The 13,571-nt window shown below is 34.6% G+C and overlaps 1 pseudogene; it reads left to right on the top strand.

Annotated features, from left to right (window-relative positions):
* The first annotated feature begins 7,022 nt into the window (after window positions 1–7,022).
* On the top strand, window positions 7,023–11,524 carry LOC138385978 (protein zyg-11 homolog A pseudogene; annotated as a pseudogene).
* Window positions 11,525–13,571: the final 2,047 nt, after the last annotated feature.

The raw sequence follows: 13,571 nt of genomic DNA, 5'->3' as shown, positions 1-13,571 counted from the left end.
AAATCCAAAATATTAACAATACCAAATGCTGAAATGAATTGAAGCTACAGGAATTCTAATTCATTACTATTGGGAATGCAAAACAGTACAGCCACCTTGCAAGGACGTTTGGCAGTATTTTACAAAGCTAAACATATTCTTACCATATGGTTCACCATTGGTGCTTATTGTTTTACCCAAATGAGTTGAAAACTTATGTCCACACAAAAACCCGCACATGAAAGTTTATGACAATTTAATTGCCAAATATTGAAAGCAACCAAAATGCCTTTCAATATGCGAATGGATCAATAAACTGCAGTACTTTCATGCAATGGAATATAATTAAACAATAAAAATAAATGAGTTATCAAGCCATGAAAATACATGGAGGAAACTTAAATGCATATTGCTGTGGCAGACCACAATCTGAAAAGGCTATATACTGTTATCTAGCGATATGACACTCTGAAAAAGGCAAAACTATAGAGACAATGGAAAGATCAATGGTTGCTAGGGGTTGGAAGAAGAGAGAGAGTGAAGCACAGGAGATTTTTAGGTCAGTGAAAAGATTCTATATGATACTGTAATGGTAAATACATATATTTTAACCATATTTTCCAGTTTCTGTGTCTGATATTTTGACATCCGGGTTTTACTGACTCCAAAAGAGCTGTCCATCTTAGGGTTAATAATTGCTAGATACCCTAAGGGATTCTCTTTGGTACCTGCCTTGCATATGCTAACTAACCAATTCAGATACCATATTCCCTATCCACTAGCTTTATTGGGTTCTTAGATTGTAGCTCTGATTCCCCTCCCTAATTGCCCCAGGTATCAGAAAGCTAGGGGCAGCTCCTGCACACCAGATTCTGCTGGAATTATTTAAACTAGACAATCTTAAACCTGGCTGGACGTTTACACTGCCTCACTATTCCTTTCCACAAAAACTATAGTAAGACTTTCCAGCCTTTCTCTAGTTTTCTCTCTGCCTACAACTGACCTTGGTGTTCCCCCCTGTGACTCTGCCTGACATGCCTTCCTCTTGGGAGCTGTAATAAATTATCTTTTTAATGGCAATCATCTCCTGATCTGTTGCCCTCACTATACCTTAATAAAACAAAAATCCCAGATACATTTTAACACAACATGACAAAATGTATTTGGCAAAACCTATAGAACTGCATAACACAAAGAATGAACCCTAATGTAGAAAATGGACTGCATTTAAATACTTATGTGTCAATTTTGGATCATCAGTTGTAGCAAATGTGCCATACAAATTCAATATATTCATGACAGGGGAAACTATAGACATAGGAGAGGGAACTTTCTACTTTCTATCCAACTTTTCTCTAAACAGAACTCTACAAAATAAAATCTGTTAATTTTTTTAAAAATAGACAATCTAACAAATGGGAGAAAATATTTGCAATTAATATATGCAATAAAGAATTTGTGTGCAGAAAATAAAAGAACACTTACAACTCAACAATTAAGACAAATAATCCAATTACAGAAGGGCAAAACATTTAAATAGAAACATTTTTCAAAGTAGGTATATAAATGGCCAATAAACACATACAAGATGCACATCATTAGTCATTAGGGAAATGCAAACCAGAATCACATTGAAGTATCATTTCATACCCAACTAGATAGCTAAAATTAAAAACATTTATAGACAATAAAGTATTTTGGAGATGATATGGAGATATTAAACCATTATACATAACTGGACATTTTGGAAAACATTTTGGCAATTCTTTACAATGTTAAAAAATAATTATACTACCCAACAATTATAGTACTAAGTGTATACCCAAGAGTATTAAAAATCCATATCCACAGAGAAACTTGCACACAAATTTTCATAACAGTGTTATTAATAATAGCTAAAAAGTGGGAACATTTGTAAAAGAAAATAAAGATCTCAGGACTACCCCCACAATTCCTTATGCAAAAGAGAAGTTAAAAGCCTCAGGCACCTGTGAAGTACTGGCCCCACAGGTTATTATTCATTAGGAAATTCCTTACTGGTCTCTCATATGCAAGGACATGCAAACTGTAACTTTAGGTCTGCAGGCTATGGCTAGCTCCTAAAACTAGTCTGTTTGATTCCACACTAATAATGAATTGCAAATTTATCTTCACAAGTGAAGAACAGAAACAAGACAGGATCAGAGATTATTCCACCTATCCAGGGTCATCTACATAACTGATGCTTCTTTACTTCCTTTTTCTCTTTTAACAGTCATCTTACCTTACATAAAATGTAGATTTTCTTGGGTTTCACAAAAATGTAACCATTTTGTCTCACTACTCATCTACTCCTTGCGTGTTTTTTTTCTTTCTATATGCCCTATTCTCCTTAAAATACTGAGGTTCCTAAATTCATTCCCCTTCAGAAAAACAGCCACAGATCTGTCTGTGGTTTGTATTTTTCCCAGTCACATCCTCAACTTTGGCTTAATAAACCTCTGTTGATTGAGTCATTGCCTTAGTCACTTATTTTGGGTTGACACATTACAAATGTCCATGAACTGCTAAATGAATAAATGAATGTGGTATATCCAAACAGTGCAATATTGTTCAACAATAAAAATAATGAATTGCTGAGACATACTACAACATAAATGAATCTTGAAAATATTATGTATACTAAATGGTATATTTTAAAAGGATAGATGTGTGTCATAAAAATTATATCTCACAGTACTTATAAAAAAGAGAATCTAGTAAAACTTCTAGAACTCAAAATTTCAATGGCTAAAATTAAAATTTAAAGAGACCATGTTTAATAGTAACTTATTGAAAGTTTTTTCTATGAGATCAGGAATTATACAATACCTACAATCCCCTCCGCTTTTCTCTTTCCTTTTTAAAAACAAACAAACAAACAAACAAACAAACCTCTACTGGTGATCTTTAGACAGACGACAAAAATCATAAGGATTAAAAAGGAAGAAATACACCTGTCACTATTGTCATAAAATATTGTAGACATAGTAAGCTAAAATAATCTGCAGTCAGACAACTCAAACTAAGTTAGTGCAAATCTTATATAGAGAAGTTGGGGGAGAGTAGAGGGGATTAAAAAAAAGAAAAGAGAATGGAGAAAAGAATGTGAAAAATAAAATAAGTTCATTACTTTTCTTAGATAATATGTGGAAATAAAGACATAATTTTAACTGATAGATTAGCAGGTAGAAGTGTAAGCATATTTAAGAAAATAACAAGCAACAAGCTATTAATATTATTTGCTAAATTGAATGATGAAGAAAAAAACAAGAAACAAGGAGAGAGGAATGAGATGTAAAAAGAAAATTTTATTGTTGATCATAATAAGGAAACAAGAAACACTGTCAAAAAATGAATATTTATGTATATAATATTAAGATAAATGATAGGATAAAATATGTTATAAGTAATGTTATATATAAATTATTAGGTTAAGCATATATAGTATTAGGCTTAAAGTCACCATGGAAACAAAAATAGAAATGGTACAATATTTGGAGCTATAAACAAACAGTAAAAAAGGGATCACATAAATCAATTGTGTTTGTATACATCAACTTAGGTTTGGTCTTTATTTGTAAATATATTCATTAAAAATAGCAAAATAATATGACAAAATTCAAAATAAACTTTTAAGTCATATCAAGAATGGAGATACCTCAAAGAACTACCGTTTGATCCAGTAATCCCACTACTAGGGATATTTACCCAAAGGAAAAAAAAACATGAGTGACAGAGGGGAGAAGGGGATGGATAAATTCACACCTAATGGGTGCAGTGTGCCCTGTCTGGGGGATGGGCATGATTACAGCTCTGACTTGGGCAGTGCAAAGGCAATTTATGAAACCGAAGTGTTTGTATCCCCGTAATATCTGAAATGAAAGAAAATGTAAATTGACTTAACACATAGAAAAAAAAAATGATTTGCCTTGCCTTACAAAGTAAAATTTAACACTGTGCTAAATATAAGAGACACAAATCAAAATGATTCAGAAATGATGCGTGTAAAAGATGGGCAAAGAAATATCAAAATTCAAATGAAAATGAAAGGAAGAAGAGATCTTGGTATTTCTATCACTCACAAAAAGCATTTAAAAAGTTTGAAAGCATGTTTTGTATTGATGAAGTCTCTAAGAATTCACGAAGATACAGTAGTTATTATCAACTATGGAGCAAATAGCAGTGATTTAAGATGACAAACACTACAAAACTTGCAAATTATGGAAGACACACTCTAATATTTTCAGTAACTAAAAGAAACCAGGATTCCTTGAGAACTATTTCTAGGTCAGGGAACAGAAAGGATCATGGCGAGCCTGGGATATTTTCTCTATTAAGAAAACAAAGAAACTTTCAAAAGTTAACAGGATCATGTCAAGTGGACAGAGTGGAACTTTATCAATGAAGCTCTGAGTGAAAAAATATTTGGAAAAAATGTTAATAATTCTAATGGATTGAAACACATGTTAATTGTGAGTGAAGATTACTGAGTGTTTATGATCTTCAGAAAAAAAAGAGCTGGAAAAATGGTATGTCCCTATTTAAGGTACTTGTTAAAACAACTTCTTAATTTAAAACGAAATAACTAAAGGAAAAGCATTAAGTACTATCCTGCCTTTCCAGTAGGAAGTTTATTGCAATGTAACTGGATTCTTATGCCAAAGAAGCATCAAACTTTTTGATACACTTTTATGTATAGTGATATGCATATGATACCACTCCCTCAAGGCATTTGGATCAAAGAGCATACAATTATGAGTTCTAGTTTAAAGGTTGTCAATTGTAAAGTTGGCAAGACTCATTTAACAATCTAGTCCCAATCAGAGACTTCCTAATTTTAATACCTTTTCTTTGTCTCTCCTAACTTGTGCTTCCTGAGGGGGCCAAAAGGGAAGTTTCCCTTAACCTTCTGAAGGTGTGCCAAAAAATCTACTGACAAAGGGCATATTAATTTTTAAAAAAGGCGTACAAATTTATTTAATGTATATACAAAGGAGACTTCAGAGTGAAGACCTAAAGATACAGGGGATATCGTCCATGTTTATACTTAGGTTTGACAAAGTATGTACAGCTATGTAGAAATGTGATTGGACAACAAGGGTATGATTTCATCCTAATGGACTGAGTGAGAAAACCCAACAAGGCCTGTCTAGATTCTTCTTGGCCTCTCTGAAGGCCAATGATACATTTCTTCCTTCCGAGTGTGGGGCAGGACCCTCTTCAGAATGGGGGTCTTATGATCTACAGTCAAGTTAATTCAGCTAATTTCTTTATGGCCAGTTTTCACACAGAAATGTAGAGAGGAAAGTTAAAGTAATATTTTTAGGTTTTATTACTGTCTTTAGGGAAAAGGGGCTCTGGTTTCTATGACCTGCCTTGGGAAGAGGGATTCTAGTTTCTATGGCTAGCCCCAGGAGAGAATGGGACTGAGAGACAGGAGGGCAGGAGAAGGTCAGAGAAAAATTTTTTTTCTCAGGCTGCTTCTGAGACCTTCACTTTGGAGCATTATTTCCTGAGTCCCGACACTACCATTGTCCTCTCCTTTCTTTAAGGGGGGAAAATTTCAAAACCCTGGAGCCACACAGACACCTAAGAGCCAAGGACTTAGCCAAATAATGAGTTTATTACTCTAAATTCTTATTTATGAAAGATAAAATATCTGGAAGAACATTCAACAATAAAATTTTAAAGTATAAATAAATTTGGGAAGTTGGGAAATATTCTATTAGAATGTAAATGACAGAAGAATAAAAAAGAACTGCACTGCTATTTCTACTCTGAGGTGGTTTAAACTTTACTAATATAAAGAAAAACAACAATAAAGACTATATTTTTAATGAATTTAAAGGTCTTGTAGATACTCTTTATCCCCTTGTAAATTATTGATATATGTCTCAAATCACTATTAGCCTCAGCTATTAGATAAGTAAATGGCCCTACTTTTTAAATCTGCTATACATAATGGCTGGAAATTCTTCCTGGGTAAGATCTGACTAACATGGGCTTCGGGTAAAGAAGGTGTATTGGAATAATGTTTCCCATGTGCTTTGCTGTAATAAACAACTCGGAGAAACAATTTAATGAGAAGAAAAATCTTAGCCAAATTAAAAGTAGTGAATATCAATCTAACAAAAATAAGACAGAAAAATCGATAGTGACAAGAAGTTAAGGCAATCACCTGCCTCCGATAGTTAATTTAAGACCAAGTCAAAGTGCAGAGAAGATTAATGAAGCTTAAAGTAAATCGGTGTAGAATAGAGTAAGAGTTGGAAAAAAAGATTGTAATTAGCACACATGCTGGGGACATCAATCTGAGACTCCTAAATACAATATGAAACTTTTGTCAAGAGAATATTGGAAACTAGACCTCAATGCACAGGTATGCAGATAAATCATGACTTCCAAAACCAGAAATTAATCACCATTATGTGGGACCTAACCCCTCCAGGCAAAAGCTTATATCTCTAATTGTCACAAAATAAAATTCAACCTGAAAATCAATCATTTGGCTCAGAACTGTGTTTTTCCCCATAGCTTTCTCATAATAAGGCAGATTGTCAGTTGCCGATGTGTGTCTTTAGTGACAACCTTCACCATCAGCAAAATTGGTTTAAAGAGTTTTGTTGCTCTCTCTGTTGACACAAGATCCAACTAGGTTCTTTAGACCCCCAGCCCCACCACTGCTTTTGCTATTCTGGACATTTCATATACTTGTGAATATACCATATTGTTTAATTAGGAAGCGTTTTCTCACTTTTAAGGGAAAAAAACCTAGAACTAACTTAAGCCCAAAGGGATATAAAAACATATTGAAGAATGGACAGAGCTGAAGTTAAGAACCTGGGATTGTATATAATTGTGATCTTAGCTATATATCAAAGGTATGAGACTAGAAATAGTGGATTCCAGTTATCTGGTCTCACACATTCTCAGCTTCGTTTCCAGTGTAAAAGAGCCTCTCTTTCATTCATTCCAATTTGAAAAATCCCAGGGAAAAACTCTGATTAGCTTTGTGTGAAGGAATGACACAGAGACAAAAGAATTTAGAAGTTTCTTTACCAAATGCAAGGTTGTCAGACTTAGAAGGACTGAACAGTGAAATAGAAAACACAAGGCATTTAAAGGGAAAATATATACTATTAGCAAGATTATTAAGCTTACTGTTAGTCTATTCAAGTATGAAAAAATTCTCATGATAATTATATTTACAAAAGTAATGATATATGTTACAGATAACATTTCAAAAAGTCAGTGATAAAATTGTCTTTCTTAAAGGTTTAATAACTTACAGGAAATGCTCAGAAATTAGCTTATTTTGGGGAACTAAAACAAAAACCCTATTAACTTTTGGTTTATCTCAGGGTACAAAGTCCTCTCTACCAAGGAATGTGCTATCCACACTCATTCTTATGTTGCAGGAAAATGTGTTCGTTTTGTTGCCACAGTACCTGGTTTTCAACCTCTGTCCCTAAAACATGAATTTGATCTCATATATTTTGTGAATCAAAATCATTAATTTGATTCTTTGACCAATTTCATTTATATAGATGTGAAAAAAGGTGTCAACTAATTCACAAAGATTTATGTATTTATTTATTTTAGCAAAATTGGGGCCATATCCTATTTAGGCTTAAAACATCTGTCTGGAGGACTCATAGGTCCCCTAAGTCTATAACTCAGCTGTATTTGTCAGAAATATTTTCTTTTTAATATTATTAACTCATCTACTGAGATTAGAAACAAAGAACAATTTCATTCACCTCAGTTGGGTCATATTATAGTCTCTATAATCTTTCAAGTTAAGGAACACCAGCAGAGTTTATAGATAAATCTCTTCCTGTCTCATTTGCTATCATTTGAGCTTGTCCCCATCCAAACTCATGTTGAAATTTGATCCCCAACATGGTGATGTTGGGAGGTGGGGCCTAGTGGGAGGTGTTTGAATCATGGGGGGAAATCCTTTCTGGGTGGCTTGATGCCATTCTCAGAGCAGGGCATGAGTTCTTCCCCTGACATAAATGGATTAGTTTCAGTGGGAGTGTGCTGTTCTAAAGCAAGGTTTCTCCTCTTGTTTTGTCCTCTTTCTTTGCATTTGTTTGCTTCTTCTATGGTCTCCTCTGCCATGCTATGATGCAGCACAGAAGCCCTCACCAGAGGCCAGGCCATACTCTTGAACTTCCCAGGCTTCCAAACTGTGAGTTAAATCAAAACCTCTTTTCTTTATAAATAATGCAGTCTCAGGTATTCTGTTACAGCAACACAAAATGGATGAAGGCACATCACACCTTATTCTTTTCTGATACTAGACCAGTCTTATTGTAGATTAATTTAGGCACACAACTCTGGTTATCAATTGCTTGTTGGTATTCAGACTTGCCATTACTTCTTGACCTTACTCTTTTTGTTTGTTTGTGTGTGTCTCTGGGACTTCTCTATTTTCCTTTCAGTGAGGAGACATAAAAGTCATAACTCATAAAACAATGGATTCATCTTGTGTAGCTAATATTATCATACCCATTGAACAACAACTCCTCATTTACTCCTCCTCTTGTCCCCTCAACTACCATCCTATTTTCTGTCTCTATACATTTGAGTACTTCAGGTACCTTATGTAAGTGGAGTCATGTAATATTTTTCCTTCTACGATTGACTTATGTCACTTAACATAATGGCTTCCAGGTCAATCCATGTCATTTCAAATGGGAGGATTTCTTTCTTTTTTAAGGAGGAATAATATTCCATTTTATGGTTACACTACATTTCCTTTAGCCTTTGGACTGTCCTGGAACATTTGGGTTGTTCCCGTATTTTGTTTAATGGGGATAATGCTGCAGTGAACATGGTGGTGTAGTTATCTCTTTGATTTTTAAAACACGTCTAGCCCTGGCTTGGGCGAGGCAAAGTCATTACTTGTAACCAAAATGTTTGTACCCCCATAATATCCTGAAATAAAAAAAAAAAATAAAATAATATACTATTCTTATCAGTAGAGGGTTTTTAGTTTTTTTCCTAAGTGATATATCTAATTTTCTAAAGTGATATGCATTTTTTCTTTAATATACATAGTCCATTCTTCTAATCAGTGAGTCTATCTTATTGGATGGCAGGACATTTAGTTTCTATTCTGTTCTATTTAGTATCTGGAAACAAAAGAGTTACAGCAGTTTCTACTAGTTGAATTATTAGATACTTGAGGAAGACTTAAATAATTTCAATTTAATGAGCTCTTTGTGCTGTTGGAGAGCAGTTGGGAATGCTAAGAGTGGGGAGAGGCAATTCCTTTATTCACACTTCATTTTAAACTTTTTAAACACATTTTCTTTTAAAACAGCATATTGTTAGATTTTTGGTTTGGGATCAAGCCATGGTTTATTATCTCCATCTTGCTTTTATCAAGTTACTACATGTTTCTGTTTTGTATGCTTCCTGGGAAACCCCTTTGCTAATTCTTGTTTTATCAAGAAAAAGTTTTTGGATCACTTTTATTCTTCTTCAGTAATTTTGAAGAATTACATTTTCTCATTTCATTTCCGACCCCTCAGAAAATGTGTGAATAAAGAGGTTTTTTTTTTAGGTGCTAATTCATGAGGTAATTTTTTTTCTGGGGTAATATGTTATCTTTATTTAAATATACAAATACAATGTTTTTCATACTATATATATATTATACTAAATATATGTATATATAGTATATATTTCAGTGGGAAAAACCCACTTCTCTGCACATACATATCACACCTAGGATTTTTGCTGATATCAGTAATTTTTGGTCTAAATTATTTTTATGTTAATGTATTTTTAAATATTTATTAATAACATTTGCATGGTTTTATAGCCATGTTAAGGATTATGATTGAGACGATACTATTATACCATTTTTATCATGTCTATTTGTTTTATAATATTTTTAAAAATTTTGATTATTTTCTTTATTTGAACCATTGCCTTGGAACTATTAATTATTTGGTTAAAATCTCCCCCCATAAAGCCTGTGGTTTTTATTCCATTACCTTGCTACATTTTATGTGTCCCTTCCCTTGGGGTGATAATTTTAGGATTTATTTGATACAGTTAAATATCTAAAATTTCACTGGACTATGTCCTTGTTATTAGAGTTTTTATTTATGTGATTCTAACTAAATTACATAATTCTTTACATAGAGAGTCTTGAATTTTTCCCTGTCATTTCATTATGTTAGATATTAAAACACTCCCAATAGAGGTGCTATGTGCACGGGCTATGGAGCTGCCACCCAGAAATCTACTGGACTGGGTTGACATCACATCTCACAAGATCTCAATGGGCTTGATGCCTGCTCTCCTCTGGAAGCTTCACCAGCTTCCAGAAGCTAGTTCACTTTTTGCTCCCAGGCCTCCCACTCTGGACCATAGTCCCTCCTGACTCTCAAAATCGTGCCCTAGACTACTGGTGCAGGAGGAGAGGAGGTATCTCTCTACTTTTGGTCAATTAGTGCTTTAACATACTGATTGCTAATCCAGAGAAACTGTGTTCTAAAAGACCCAATGGAACACTTTGTCTTTCGGAGCATTGGAGTTGCTCTCAGAAAGTAGCTCATGGATTCCTTAGGGTGACAGCTTGGCAAGGATTCTTGTGGTTATTCCATTTGACAGGGTGTCTGCTGCCAAATTTGTTATGAGATGGCTCTGTAAGTATGAACACCCTAAAATGCATACAATGTCAGTGAGTATCTGACTATATTCTAGCCCCGCAGGTCTCGCCCAAGCAAACTGCACAATTTGAAGAAGAGTTCTTCATGGCAATTAAGGAACTTTTAGCAATAGTGAAACAAAAGAGTACTGAGAATTTAGATGATGTCACCCTCTTGTGTAGTTTAAAAACACTTTGGAATCTTACAGATGAGTCTCCAGCTTCCTGTAAGCACTTTATTGAAAAATCAAAGATTGGCAATCCTCATCCATGTGCCCTAGAACAATATAGCTGAAGTCAGAGAGCTCTCTTCCAAACTGATAACCAAAGATATGTTGAAGCATATCAGCAACCTGTTCCATAGCTGATTTGTTGCAGGCATCATGGTCCACCTGGTATCTGACAGCCTTGGGTATCCCATAACCTGCAGAGGAGTGTTCTTCTCCAAAAGCTGCATACAACCATCCAAAATTGCCCAAGTTCAAGGTGTAAGATGGTGGCGTTGGTGACCTACAGTTCCTTCAAGGTATTTTTTTCCCATTCCTTGGTAACTTATCTGAACCAAAAGTTCATCATTGGTCATTATGGAGTATGTATCATGTCTGCAGTAAAAGGTCCAAAAAATACCGCAAAATGTTAGTTGAAGAAGAACTGCAGCTTTTGTGTAACATCCAGGAGTACAGTGAGACAAACTCCCAAGCAAAGCAGATTGCAATCTCCAATTTACATGACTGCAGAATACATTTCATGAACTGTCAGAGATCCTCTCTGTGTTGCATGTCCTTCTTAACCTCAGGGGCTTCAGAGGTGCTCCATGTCCCTCAGTGCCAGGTTTTCTGTCCTGTCAGCCAATGAATGTTAAAACCAGTTGTCATCAGAGTTTGTGAATTGGACTCCTCATTGGCCTTTTATTGCGAACCTTATATAAATTTAAAAAAAATAGATTTTATGATTGCCACAATCCCAAATCAAGTTGAAATCATTCTGGGGATACTCCACACTTCAGCAAACATTTTTGAAAAACAAACCCTAGACTCTGTGGAAAGACCTGGGACTTGCATTGGAGTAGTGATGCCAGTTACTTTTCTTTAGCCTTGGACAATTTCTTGACTCTGGGAGTTAATCAAGGGAAGGGGACCTATGGAGGGATAAAAAAAGAAAAAAATGCAGATACAAAGGTATTACCTCATAAATAGAGGGAAGAGAAATATATTTTTTACAATATGGGTATTTTGCAACAAAAATAAATAAATGGGACCTGATCAAATTAAAAAGCTTCTGCACAGCTAAGGAAACTATCATTACAGTGAATAGACAACCTGCAGAATGGGAGAATATATTTGCATGCTACACATCTGATAAAGGTCTGATAACAAGAATCTATATAGAACTTAAGAAAATTAACAAGAAAAAATCAAACAATCCCATCAAAAAATGGGCAAAGGACATGAACCAAAACTTTTCAAAAGAAGACAGAATAATGGCCAGCAAACATATAAAAAAAAGTGTTCAACACATCTAATCATTAGGGAAATACAAATCAAAACCACAGTGAGATATCACCTAACTCCAGTGAGAATGGCCTTTATTAAAAAGTCCCAAAACAACAAATGCTGGCATGGCTGTGGAGAGATTAGAACACTCTGACACTGCTGGTGGAACTGCAAATTAGTACAACCACTGTGGAAAGTAACTTGGAGCTATCTCAAAGAACTAAAAATAGAAATACTATTTGATCCAGCAATACCACTACTAGGCATCTATCCAAAGCTAGAAAAGACATTCTATAATACAGACATTTGCACTCGAATGTTTATGGTGGCACAATTCACAATTGCAAAGATGTGGAAACAACCCAAGTGTCCATCAATACATGAATGGATTAATAAAATGTGGCATATGTATATCATGGAATACTACTCAACTACGAAAAACAATGGTGAACTAGCACCTCTTATATTATCCTGGATAGAGCCAGAGCCCATCCTTCGAAGTGAGGTATCACAAGAATGGAAAAACAAGTACCACATGTACTCGCCATCAAATTGGTACTAATGGATCAACACTAAGGTGCTCACATGGTAGTAAGATTCACTGGGTGCCAGTCAGGTAGGAGGGGGATGGTGAAGGTGGGTAAACTCACAACTAATGAATGCGGAGTGCACTGTATAGGGGAAGGGCACGCTTGTAGCCCTGGCTTGGCAAGGCTAAGGCATTATATGTAACCAAAATGTTTGTACCCCCATAATATTCTGAAATCAAAAATAAAAGAAAAAAAAAACAATTTTGGGTATTTTATCTTTGGCCTTTTATCTCCAACTTTACAAATTAAACCAAGAGCATAACATTCTGTCTATGTGGGTGTGCTGGTGGATCATGGTGGCATTTAGGATTGAGAACAGTGTTTGGATAAGAAGATTAAATAAGAATTGTGTATATCAATCTCTCAAAATTTTAATTTGGGTAACACTATGAACAAAATTGGGAGGAAATGAAAGGGCCAGAAGAAAACTTGGCCAAAGACTTCAAGGAATGCTCTTACCTACCATGGAGACAAGAAAAATATGGACTTTTCTCAGAATCAGCCTCAATCACAACATGAACTGTTTTGTGTCATTTAAAAAGCTCCTCTGTGGAATAGAGTATGAATTCCTTCCTTGCTTTTTTATTGAAACTAATAAGGCATGTTTTATCATTCATATGTTTAAATTTGTTTTTCAAAGAACAAAAGTGAATTCCCATTTGATTAGTAGCATGTTTAAAAATAAACAAAAATGTTCCCCATAAATTGTATTAGTTTATTCTTATACCCATTAACTGTTTTATGACTTTTTAATTAAAATCCACATTTTTGGTGATCAAAAATGATAGACTGCATTGCTCTCAAACACATAACTAATTA

Source organism: Eulemur rufifrons, chromosome 7 (assembly GCF_041146395.1).
Source record: "Eulemur rufifrons isolate Redbay chromosome 7, OSU_ERuf_1, whole genome shotgun sequence".
Classification (NCBI taxonomy): Eukaryota; Metazoa; Chordata; class Mammalia; order Primates; family Lemuridae; genus Eulemur; species Eulemur rufifrons.
Note: the sequence above shows the minus strand (reverse complement) of the source record. Positions and strands in the feature narration are given on the sequence as shown.